The sequence below is a fragment of the Trichechus manatus genome, unplaced genomic scaffold, assembly GCF_000243295.1.
Source record: "Trichechus manatus latirostris isolate Lorelei unplaced genomic scaffold, TriManLat1.0 scaffold00089, whole genome shotgun sequence".
NCBI lineage: Eukaryota > Metazoa > Chordata > Mammalia > Sirenia > Trichechidae > Trichechus > Trichechus manatus.
The window spans coordinates 991,026-1,002,096 of NW_004444025.1; the positions used below are offsets into that span (position 1 = coordinate 991,026).

An 11,071-nucleotide genomic window follows, 5' to 3' on the forward strand; every position below is an offset into this window, starting at 1 on the left:
TCAGGGACTCTCTGTTGTGTTCCCTGTCAGGGTGGTCATTGGTGGTAGCCAGACTCCATCTAGTTCTTCTGGTCTCAGGCTGATGGAGTCTCTGGTTTATGTGGCCCTTTCTGTCTTGTAGGCTAATACTTTACTTGTGTCCGTGGTGTTCTAAAAGGAAGTCTTGAAGAAATCAAACCATTCCCGAATAACTGCATCCCAGAATAAATATAAGAGTATTTGTAGAAATACAAAAATATACAGTGTCTGACAAAATAAAATTCACAATGTTGGATGTCTAATAAGAGATTGCCAGTCATGCAAAGAAGCAGGAAAATATGACCCAGGAACAGAATCATTCAATAGAAACAGACGCAGAGATGAACTAGATCATAATAATAAAACTGAAAACTGTAGTGGAAAATCACAGTGTCTAAGATGACAAAGACCTCAGATCAAACATTGCAGAAGAGAATGTTAGTGAACTTGAAGACAGCAATAGAGACTATTCAAAATGAAACAGAGAGAAAAAAGACTGAAAAAATTTAAAAGAGCATCAGTGAAATATAGGATATCTTTAAGCATCCTAAAATACATGCAGTTGTTGTCGTTAAGTGCCCTGGAGTTGGTTCTGATTCATAGAAACCCTACGTACAACAGAACGAAACACTGACTGGTCGTATGCCTTCTTCACAGTCCTTGCTATATTAAGCCCATTGCTGCAGCCACTGTGTCAATCCATCTCATTGAGGCTCTTCCTTTTTTTAGCTGACCTTCTACTTTACCAAGCGTGATATCCTTCTCCAGGGACTAATCCCTCATATCCAAAGTAAGTGAGACAGTCTCCCTATCCTCCTTTCCAAGGAGAACTTGGGCTGTATTTCTTCCAAGACAGACTTGTTCCTTCTTCTGGCAGTCCATGGTATATTCAATACTCTTCGTCAACACCATAATTCAAAGGTGTCAATTCTTCTTTAGTCTTCCTTGTTCATTGTCCAGTTTTTGCATGAAAATGAGGTGATTGAAAATATCATGGCTTGGGTCAAGGGCACCTTAGTCCTCAGAGTGACATCTTTGCTTTTTAACACTGTGAAGAGGTCTTTTGCAGCAGATTTGCCCAATGCAATATATCCTTTCATTCCCTGAGTGCTGCTTCCATGGATGTTGACTGTGGAGCCAAGTAAAATGAAGTCCTTGACTAATTCTATCTTTTCTCCATTTATTATGATGTTGCTTATTAATCCAGTTGTGAGGATTTTTGTTTTCTTTATTTTGAGGTGTAATCCATACTAAAGGCTGTAGTCTTTGATCTTCATCAGTAAGTGCTTCAAGTCCTCCTGGCTTTCAGCAAGCGAAGTTGTGTCATCTGCATTATCACAGGTTTTAGTGAGCCTTCCACCAGTCCTAATGCCACATTCTTCTTCATATAGTCCAGGTTCTTGGATTATTTGCTCAGCATACAGATTGAATAAGTACGGTGAAAAGATACAGCCCTGATGCACATCTTTCCTGACTTTAAAGCACGCGGTATCCCCTCGTTCTGTCCGAACAACTGCCTCTTGATCTATGTACAGGTTCCTCATGAGCACAATTCAGTGTTCTGAAATTCCCATTCTTCAACATGTTATCCATAATTAGTTATGATCCACACAGTCAAATGCCTTTGCATAGTCAATAAAACACTGGTAAATATCTTTCTGGTATTCTCTGCTTTCAGCCAAAATCCAAATGATATCGACAATGATATCCCTCTTTCCATGTCCTCTTCTGAATCCAGCCTGAATTTCTAGCAGTTCCCTGTTGATGTACTGCTGTAGGTGGTTTGGAATGATCTTCAGCAAAATTTTATTTGTGTGTGATATTAATGTTATTGTCCGATAATTTCTGCATTCTGTTGGATCACCTTTCTTTGGAATAGGCATGAATCTATATCTCTTCCAGTCGGTTGGCCAAGTAGCTGTCTTCTAAATTTCTTGGCATAGATGAGTGAGCATTTCCAGTGCTATATCCTTTGTTGAAACATCTCAGTTGGTATTCAGTCAATTCCTGGAGCTTTTTTGAGTCCACACCTTCAGTGCCGCTTGGACTTTTTCTTTCAGTACCATTGGTTTTTGATCACATGTTACCTCCTGAAATAATTGAACGTCCACCAATTCCTTTTGGTACAGTGACTCTGTGTATTCCTTCCATCTTCTTTTGATGCCTCTTGTGTCATTCAGTATTTTGCCCATAAAATCCTTCACTATTGCAACTTGAGGCTTGAATTTTTTCTTCAGTTCTTTCAGCTTTATAAGTGCCAAGTGTGTTCTTCTCTGTTGGTTTTCTAACTCCAGATCTTTGCACGCATCATTATAATACTTTATCTTCTCGAGCCACCCTTTGATATCTGTTCAGCTCTTTTACTTCATCATTTCTTCAATTTACTTTAGCTACTTGACATTCAAAAGCAAATTTCAGAGTCTCTTCTGACATCCATTTTGGTCTTTTCTTTCTTCCCTGTCTTTTTAATGATCTTTCACTTTCTTCAGGTATGATGTCCTTAATGTCATTTCACAACTCCTCTGGTCTTTGGTCCTTAGTGTTCAATGTGTCAAATCTATTCTGCGATGGTCTCTAAATTGAGGTGGGATATACTCAAGGTTGTACTTTGGCTCTTGTGGACTTGTTCTAATTTTCTTCACCTTCAACTTGAACTTTCATAAGAGCAATTGATGGTATGTACCACAGTCTGCCCCTGGCCTTTTTCTGACTGATGGTATGAGCTTTTTCATTGTCTCTTTCCACAAATGTAATCAATTTGATTCCTGTGTATTCCATCTGGGGAAGGCCACATATATTGCCACCATTTATGTTGTTGAAAAATCTATTTGCAATGAAGAAGTCATTGGTCTTGCCAAATTCTATCATGCGATCTCCAGCATCATTTCTTTCATGAAGGCCATATTTTTCAACTACTGATCCTTCTTCTTTGTGCATTCCAATCACCAGTAATTATCAATGCATCTTTATTGCATGTTCGATCAATTTCAGACTGCAGAAATTTGTAAAAATCTTTAATTTCTTCGTCTTTGCCCTGAGTGGTTGGTGCATAAATTTGAATAATAGTCTTATTAACTGGTCTTCCTTGTAGGCTTATGGATATTATCCTATCACTGATAGCATTGTACTTCAGGATAGATCTTGAAATGTTCTTTTTGACTATGAATACAAAGCTATTCCTCTTCAGTTTGTCATTCTTGGCATAGTAGACCATATGACTGTCCATTTCAAAATGGCCAATACCAGTCCATTTCAGCTTACTAACGCCTAGGGTATCGACATTTATGTGTTCCATTCCATTTTTGATGATTTCCAATTTTCCTAAATTCATACTTCATACATTCCATGTTCCTATTATTAATGGATGTTTGCAGTTGTTTCTTCTCATTTTGAGTCATGCAACATCAGCATATGAAGGTCGCAAAAGCTTGGCTCCATCCACATTATTAAGGTCGACTCTATTTTGAGAAGGCAGCTCTCACCCAGTTGTATTTTGAGTGCCTTCCAACCTGAGGGGATCATCTTCCAGAACTATATAAAACAATATTCTGCTGCTATTCATAAAGTTTTCACTGGCTGATTCTTTTCAGAAGTAGACAGCTGGGGTCATTCTTCATAGTCTGTCTTAGTCTGGAAGATCAGCTGAATAATTACCACACTTACGTTTTTAGAGGTTTGGAGATATAAGGGAGATTTATAATTTCTTAAAAGTAGCAATCTATCAGTTTCAACTTTTGTGATTTTAAATGTCCTATATTTTTCCTACAAAGAAAACTGCTTGTTTCTCAACAAGTTATGTCTGAAAATTTACATTGCTACATAAAAATGTTTTATTTTGACTCCACGGATGAGATCGTAGAGACCAGTAGACATGTTTTCATTTTTCATCAAATACTGTTCAGTGTCTTCCTTGTTTTTCAGTATTTTTATGCAACCTGGCAAAGAGTGTGTTCGTATGATAAATGCCTATCTACCTACAAGGTACTCCAGACACAAATTCCTATAACTAAAAAAAGTCTACCTCATTACCATGTACACACAGTAGTTATACTCCTGTATCTCATTGGAACATTCATCTTTGTTCCTGAAAATATAATATTGTCAGAAGTTTTTTCTTCTTTGTATTCCGTATATAAAATGAGACACTGAAGTATAGTAAAATTCTGGCATAAAATGTAAGTGGGTCCATTCACAGAAAATATGAAATGTATTCATGCTAGATTAATGAAAACAATTTTCAGTCAGTCCAATACCTATTACTGTGTGAAATAAAGGGAAAAAATCTTTACTTGATAGGTAGGGAGTTTATCAATTATTACAGCCACACTGAACAATTTACATGGAACACAGAAAATTCCAAATGATCACCAGGGCTCTCATCTCCAACCATTCTAACTTCCCACAGAAGATTAAAAAAACAAACAAGAAAAAGCTTTAGGCTGCCTTCTGAGAATACGGCTGGGCAGAAGATAGGAGCTAATCACCAACCTTGTTATCATGAATCCATTTTGATATGTAGCTTGTAGAACTTTCTCATTACTTTAGATCAGGGATTAGCAAACTTTTTTTTTTGGCAAAGGGCCAAAGGAGCCCTTGTTGTGCAGTGGGTAAGCATTCTGCTGCTAACAGAAAGGTCGGCTGTTTGAATCCACCAGTCGTTCCACAGGAGAAAGATGTGGCAGTCAATTTCCTTAAGGATTTACAGCCTTGTAAACCCTGTGGGGTAGTTCTACTCTGTCCTATAGGGTTGCTATGAGTCAGAATTGACTTGATGGCAAAGGGTGTATGGGTAAGGGGCCAGAGAGGAAAGTTTTAAGCTTTGCAGGCCATATGGTCTCTCTGAACTAGGCAACTCCATTGTTCTGGTTTTGGTTTAGTGGATTTAGGTGAGGCAGGGTGGCTTACAAGTCTCCATTTTCTATGCTTGAGGGTACATACGGCGCCCATTAAATTTTTCAACCTCTGGGGTTTATTGAGAAGCTGCTGTGCCGGTGACAGTGCATGCTGCCACAAGGTAGGGGCCTTTATGACTGTTTGAAACTGAAGAAATGGGTGTGTGCTGCAAATCACTGTTTTTACAGGATATTGTAATAGGAACAGAAGAAATTCAGTGCTTGTATGGCTTCTTGGGGCTCACCTCTCTGATATTTTAATTGGTAGATAGTTCAGATTTACTGAGAGTAAGAGAATTTTGATTGGGTAAGAGTATAGTGGATAATTATGGGCATATTAGTTATCCAGAATTTGGGATGGACCTAGCTGGTAGGATTTCTCATGAGGTTGCAGTTCAGATTCTGGCTAGGACTTCAGTCATATCAAGGCTTGACTGGGAAAGGTGAATCCATTTCAAGATGGTCTACTCACATGAACGTTGGCGGAAGCTTCCATTTCCGTTAGCTATTGGCAGAGGCTTCAATTCCTCCTTGTCTTTTGGTAGGAGGTCTCCGTTTCTCACCACATAGACCTTCCTGTAGTGTTGTCTGAGCGTCATATTATGGCAGCTGACTTCCTGCAGAGAGATCTAAGAGAGACAGCAAAGGAAGATGCCAAAAAAGCACACTGACACGGCTTCAAAACAATGAGTCACAGAAGTCAGCCCTATTCAATGTGAGAGGGCACTACACAAGGACAGGTGGAGGCGACCATCGGGGGCCAGGTAGCCAGTGGGTCGGAAGAATGACAAAGGGGGAAAAGGTATACTTGTAGGTCATTTAAAAAATGAGAAGTTACATGAGAGAAGTTACATGATTAGCTTTGTATGATGGATAAAGAAAACTGGAAAACATGTCTACAGTGGACTGAAGGCTTGGCAGAAGAGCCAGTAAAAGGGAAGAGAGCTGAGAGGCTAATGGAAATACTTCCCACAGCTCTTAGGGAAAACACTCAAATCTTCAACATGGTTTTCAAGGCTCTGCATGGTCCACGTCTTGGCTCCTTCTTAAGCCTCATCTCTTAGGATGCTCCTCCCTTGCTCTCTCTCTCTCCCTAGTCCTGCCCTGCCCCTGCCTTTGCACATCATGTCCTCTCCACTTGGAATGCTCTTTCCCACATTTTATCCTAGTTATTTTCTAGTTGGCCATCATGTGAAACTCAAGCATCAGTTCCTAGAGGTGAGTTCCATAATCTCTTTGTCTAGATCAGGTTGCTATTTTTTCACATTAAACCAAATTACTTTTCTTCAGAGCCATTTTTTAAATGTTTATAATTATACTCCCATTACAAACAAACAAACAAAAAACACTTGCCATTGAGTCAGTTCCAACTCATAGCAACCCCATGTGCTTCAGAGTAGAACTGTACTTCATAGGATTTTCAATGGCTGTGATCTTTTGAAAGCAGATTGCCAGGACTTTCTTCTGAGGCATCTCTGCATGGATTCAAACCACCAACCTTTTGGTTAGCACCAGAGTGTTTAACCATTTGCATCACCCAGGGCACCCAGAGACTCCATAAACCCATTAGTGTCCTCATTTAATCTCTGTTTCCCACACTAAAGTTTAAGCTATATGAGAAAAGAAGAATCATATCTGCTTATCACAAGTGCCAAACACAGTGCCTGTTACATTACTGGCACTTTTTTTTTTTTTTTTTTGTAGTTAATGGTTAAGCACTTGGCTGCAAACCAAAAGGTTGGCAGTTTGAATCCATCAGCAACTCCTTGGAAACCCTATGGGGCAGTTCTACTCTGTCCTATAGGGTCCGTTGGAATTGTTTTGACGACAGTGGGTTGGGTTTTTAGTTGCTGTCAAGTATGTTTCAACTCATGGAGATGCTACGTGCAACAGAATGAATCATTACCTGGCCCTGCACTGTCTGCGTGATTTTTCAGATGCTTGAGTCCACTGTTGTCGCCCCTGTGTATTCTGAGTGATTTCCAACCTGGGAGGCTCATCTTCCAGGACTATGTTGGGCAGTCTTCTATTGCGATCCATGAAGTTTTCAATGGCTAATTTTTGAAAGTAGATCATCAGGCTTTTCTTCCTAGTCTGTCTTAGTCTAGAAGCTCAACTGAAAACTGTCCACCATAAGTAACTCTGCTGGTATTTGAAATACCAACATCCTAGAAACACACAAGCCACCACAGTATGGCAAACTCACTGGTGGTGGTTCTGGCACTTAGTAATTTCTTATTAAAAAAAAAAAACAATGCAATAATCCATGAGATAGCTTATGAGTATATGAATTAATATGACGGTGGGAAAATAGGGAGTAGATGGAACATTCAAGACAGTGGTTAGATTAAGACAAAGGCACAAAGGAAAAGGAGTAGTCAAGAATGACACCAAGATTCTGACTTTTAAAACTGGGCCAGGAGACTAGAGGGGGAGAGGACATTATAACCTTATGAAGGTCTTCACTTGGAGAATTCTATCCGTCAGGCTCCAGTAATAGACATAGAAAGCTCACATGTGCAGATTTCAGTTTACTGCCTCTCAGCTCTACTTTCACCCATCAGTACCTGCTCTTCCATGATGGACTGGTTGCTTTAAGTATTTTTCTTTTACAGTGAGCACAATGTTAAGCTTTGCCAGTAGAGGGCACTGGGGTGACATTGCAGGAGGAAGAAGCTTCTCTTCCTGGTTCTGGCTGCTCCACTTTTGCTTTTTAATTTTTTAAATTTTTCCAGTCTCGCTGAACAGTCTGTCTGCAGTGTGGGTAGAACATTCGGCAGTGCTCTACCCTAGCCATGCACCCAGAAATCACAGTTCCTTAGTGACTTCACAGATCCAGCCCAAGCCCTGTGACCACCTTCCTAAAGCTTCCTATCCCTGACCCCATAGCTGACACTGCTTGTACTGTTGCCACACCCTGACTCCCTTTATGCCCTCACTAACCTGCCACGCTTGTCTTGACTCCAGAGATTTATCTCCTGCTTGTCTGGAGACTGTGGACCAGCTCTGGCCCAGGAAACCCAAGGAACTTCTCCACCATCAGGTGGGCTGCAACCATAAGTTCTCCAGTGAGGGCTGAACCCAGCCTTGGGGAAGGAAGCTTCCCCGTTTGACGTTTGTCCTTCCTCCTGCGCTTTCCCTCAGCCTTAGGGTTCTGCTTAGAGTTCCCTCTACATCTTTATAGTTACTCTGCTGTAATAGGTTAACAATGATTTCATATTAAACTTCCCCTGTAAAATTTACTCTGTGGTTTCTCCTAATTAGTCAGAGGCTGATACACACACGCACAATTAAAAATAAAGGAAATTTGATACCAAGAATTGGTCACACAGCTCAGAAAAGCTGAGAAGCCAAACAAGGGACTCTGAGACAACTTCTAGTTTAGCAACTGCAGAAAGTTGCTACCTCCTGTAGTCTGGAGGGACAAAGGGATGAGGCAATACTACTGGAGCCAGGAAGGTCCACTGGACCAGGAACTATGTGGAGCCTCTCTGGCAAGATCTACAGCTACTGAGGAGGTACAATTGCTGTCAGAGTCCTTGCCTGCTTTTCATTTTCTCCTCTGACAGCTTCCTCTAGGTGTCTCCCATTGACTGAAACCCACTGGAAAGCAGCTGACAAGGAAGCCTGGGGATGCATCTCTCAAGAGCTGGCCCATCTGCAAGTCGCCGCAGTGCAGCAGGGTCAGAAATAGATCTCAGAGCAAAAGGACCAGTGGCTGCCAGACATAGACTCGGTCTAAGCAGAGGTGTGAGGGCGAATGTTTATCAACCAGCTTTCTGGGAAATAAGACCGGATCAATAGCGTTTGTCAATGTCTGTGGTGTAACTTCTCTCAGCCTGGCACATCAAACATGCACATCACTGAACATGGAACTGGGCAGAGATCCATATTAGTCCCCCATTATATAGTATTTCCACTATACTGATGCAATAGGCAAAAATAAATTCAAGAGCATCGATGGTAGTAAAAGTAGTTTAAAAAACCTGGAAGTTATGAGTTTTAAGTATTTGATACCTCTGTTTTAATATAATTTATTCGATCGTAAATTTTTATAACTTTGTTTTTAACAAGATAGGTATTCAATAATCTTATATTTAACAACTTGATCTAGTGTTTATCAATGGGATCCAGCACACCATTTGACTTTTTGGGCATCCAGTGAAAGATGAGTAGTAGATAATTAGATATATAGATCTGGCATTTAGGGAAGTAGTCTGCATGGTGATCAAGACTTAGGAGTTATCACTACATTGTTATTATCACAATAACAATGTAACAAAAGTCGCTTTCGACTCATAGTGACCCCACGTGAGAGTAGAACTGCTTCATAGTGTTTTCTATGCTGTAATCTTTACAAAACTTACCAAAACCAAAAAAGAAACAAACAAAAAAACATTGCCGTAGGTTTGATTCTGACTCATGAAGACCTTGTAGGACAGAGTAGAACTGCCTCATTGGGTTTCCGAGGCTGTACATCTTTACAGAAGCAGGCTGCCACATCTTTCTCCCACAGAGCAGTTGGTGGGTTCAAAATGCAGACCTTTCAGTTAACAGCTGAGTGCTTTAACCATTGTGCCACCAAGGCTCCTTTATGAAAATACCAAAAAATCCTTTGCCTTTGAGTTGATTCTGACTCAGAGAGACCCTATAAGACAGAATAGAAACGCCCAGTAGGGTTTCCAAGGAGTGGCTGGTAAATTCAAACTGCCAACCTTTTGGTTAGCAGCCAAGCTCTTAACCACTGTGCCATCAGGGCTTCTTACAAAACATACCAAAAAAAACCACAAACAAACCAAAGCTGTTGCCGTCAAGTTGATTCCAACTCTAAATATGATGGGAGAGAAGTATGGATAATAAAAATTGATTGGAGGACAGAATCTTGGCTATGACCAACATTAAAGTTGGTGCAAAAGAAAAGAATTTAAGATGGTGCGAAAGAATAGAATTCTCTGGAGATTGACAAGGAATGCTCATAGGCGTAACAGAAGACCAGGCAGCCTTCACACTGATATTTCCCTACGAAATTTATACCCTAACATTATGAACATTCAGTATATAAAAACCATTCTCACTAAAAAACACACAGAGAAATAAGGGGTACTCACTATATCAAAAAACTGTACAGTTAATTAAAGGGTTTATTTGTAGAGTTTCTTTAAACAAAGACATTCAGTGCATTTAAACTATAATATATTAAATATATATATTTAATTATGTATTTATGAGCTTATATGTGTATGGTTTTAAATGCATTGTTAGATTATGCCTTTTTTAAGTAAAGTATCCCTTTAACTAAAAAGTGTAGAGTGCAAATAAATACTGTATTATATTTTTAAATATAGGTATTGATGTCTTGAACAGAGGGATTATAATTATCAATAATAACAGTCATTAAATAATAAAAATTACTTCTTTTCAGAAGCTAATACTTAGACATTATAGTGGATGTTCCACACTTCAAAAGCAAAGTCAATCCATAATTTAAAAAATATATTGTTAATGGAGCCCTGGTGGTGCAGTGGTTAAGAGATATGGTTGCTAACCAAAACGTCAGCAGATTGAATCCACCAGCTGCTCCCTGGAAACCCTATGGGGCAATTCTACTCTGTCCTATAGGGTCACTATGAGTCAGAATCAACTTGACAGCAACAGGCTTGGTTTTTGGTTTACTTATGAAAGGAAAGGAAGATGCAGCTGGATTCATGAGGTACGTTTTGAAGGAAGAGCCCTTTAATTTCTTTATACCATTAATTTCTAGTTTATCAAGCTCATATCACTTTGTGACATTTGTAACATACTTCTCTGTACCTACTGAAGCACACTGCTGAATAGCCATAAAACAGCTTTTAAAATGGATTAGAGATAAATTATTCATGCTACAAGTCATATTGAGAGTTGACGGCCCCAAAATTAGAGCACCAGCCCATGCATTTCATGTCCTTTTCCTTTCCTCTGAGAAGCAGCTTACACAGTTAGCTGAATACAGCCAATAGGGAAGAAATGCCAATAACACTTCTCTCCTGAAATGTCAGGTCTTCACCACGGAGACAAGGAGCAGCAAGATGTTGATGCCTTACAATTTTATGTGCTAACAGGCTGCTTCCGCACAGTATCTAGAATGCAGCTCACTAATAATATATGAAAGACAGGCATTTCTG

The 11,071-nt window shown here is 39.7% G+C and overlaps 1 pseudogene; it reads right to left on the minus strand.

Moving 5' to 3' along the window:
* The window catches only part of LOC105756592 (uncharacterized), an 83,955-nt pseudogene extending 78,446 nt beyond the window's left edge, over positions 1-5,509 (minus strand).
* Positions 5,510-11,071: the final 5,562 nt, after the last annotated feature.